The sequence below is a fragment of the Palaemon carinicauda genome, chromosome 15, assembly GCF_036898095.1.
Source record: "Palaemon carinicauda isolate YSFRI2023 chromosome 15, ASM3689809v2, whole genome shotgun sequence".
Lineage (NCBI taxonomy): Eukaryota > Metazoa > Arthropoda > Malacostraca > Decapoda > Palaemonidae > Palaemon > Palaemon carinicauda.
Window position 1 is genome coordinate 107,531,026 of NC_090739.1, and position 2,500 is coordinate 107,533,525.

A 2,500-nucleotide genomic window follows, 5' to 3' on the forward strand; every position below is an offset into this window, starting at 1 on the left:
AGTAATAACTTATGCATCAAAAGCTTGGAGCCTTACTAAACCCTACAGAGCATAAGTTAGTTACGACTCAAAGAGCTATGAAAATAATACTCATGGGAATAACACTAAGATACTTAAGAAGAACATGGTTACAAAAGCAAAATAAAGTAGAGGATATTCTAACAACACGTAAGGAAAAGAAATGGACATGGGCAGGACATATAATGAGAATGACAGATAGTAGATAGACATTAACAATAATATAATTTGTCCTTAGTGATTACAAACGAAGCAAGGGAAGGAAGAGAAGACAATGGATTGACAAACTAAGAAAATTTGCGGATATAGACTGGCATAAAAAGACCATAAACAGACGCTTGTGGAAGGATATGTCTGAGGCCTTTGTCCTGCAGTGGACTAGTTACGGCTATTGATGATGACAATATATATATATATATATATATATATATATATATATATATATATATATATATATACATATATATACATATATATATGTATATATATGTATATATGTGTTTTATATATACTATATTTATGTAAATATACATATATATAAATATATATATGTATATATATATATATATATATATATATATATATATATATATATATATATATATATATATATATATATATATAATTTCTATATATATGCACATATATGTATGTACAGTATGTATATATATATATATATATATATATATATATATATATATACATATATATATATATATATATATATATATATATATATATATATATATATATATATATATATATAGTGGTATATAAAAGTCTTCACTTTAAAGTTAATGGAGAAATAACTAAAATTACATTGAAATGTCTGCATTCACCATAACGGTCTTGTTTTACGAGTTTTGATTATAGAAAAGTTTATATAATTTCAAATAATGAACAATAAGTCACGCTGCATCAAAACAAAATAAAGAGATTCTGAGCGACAAAAATTTGAATGACGTATGAGTTGATTAATTGAAGTCAATTGAATAAACGCGATGTTGGTGAGCAATCTCCGTTTGCATGTCATGCATCTGATGTTCCCCACGATTTATGCATAATAGGTTTAGTTTTTATTCAGCAATATATGTCGAGGTAAAACTACTTCAATACTATCAATATTCTTTCATTATCTATAGTTTATAAAAAAAGATATATAATCTTTCACACCAAAATATAGATGAAAGATAGAATAAAAATATTTTTGTATTCATGTTAGAAATATCCTATGCTCAGCCAGTGAATAGACGGCAGTTAAGTCAATATGTTTCTGTAATTTGATAGTGGCTCTGCATATGGTGTGCAGTTAGGCCTTAGTTACAGCAAAAAAATTATGGAAAGTTTTATATTCATATTTAAATGGCAGTTCCCATCTATATCTCTAGAATTATATAATGAAAATAGTTACTGGCATTATATTTAGTTGAATTCTTTCAAAATTCATTTACTGATCATAGATAAGAACTAAGTTCCAAGGACGTTACTGTCAACCTGACAGGAGATATTGAAATCTAATGCTCTAATGTCTAAAAATATAATTGACAAATTGAATTCTCATTGTATAAGAATATTATTTATACAAATTTGGAGAAGGGAAAAATATATTTTATCACAAAATTACCGAGAAGTAATAAACAATTAAGATATGATCATGTGAACTAAATATTGAGAAAGAATTAATATTTTGAATGGAAATTCCCTCAAACTAAAATGTAGATTTTGATGCCTATCTCAACATCGAATGAGAAGAGTCAATGAATGTGAATAGTTGTCCTGAAACTCTTGAATCTATTAAAATATTGATGTATGAATATAACCTTTAATATGATCAGAAAGTTTTTCATATTATATCTGCTGGATATCGCAATGTATACGGACATAAAAACCACATATCTAAACTCAAATATCCAAATAAGGCGCAAGGAGAGAGAAGGGAAACATAATATATCTTCCATACTAACACTTTAGGCCTCAGGAATTAGGTCGACCCAAGGCAGCAAATCCTCTTCAGATAGGAGGTCAATTTATTGACCCTCTCCCTGAAACCTGGAAGGAACCCTCGAGGCCCGAGGGTAAAGGGAACCAGGAGCCACCAGGAGCCACCAAGAGCCTCCAGGAGCTGCATATTAAGTGAAATATTTATTACTTGAATATATATCAAGTTATCTTTTTGCTATCTGATGCAAAAACCAAGTAGAAAGTAACTACCAACGTGCTTTAAGAGAATAGTAAATATTTGCAGTTTTACAGCCAAAACAATAACATTAGTAACAACAAAAACAAATATAATAACAATCGTAGTGATCATAATATTAGAGAAAATAGTAATGATAATAGTATGGATGAAGATGATCATAATGAAATTATTATTATTATTATTATTATTATTATTATTATTATTATTATTATTATTATTATTATTATTATTATTATTAATAGTAGTAGTAGTAGTAGTAGTAGTAGTATTGTCTATATAACT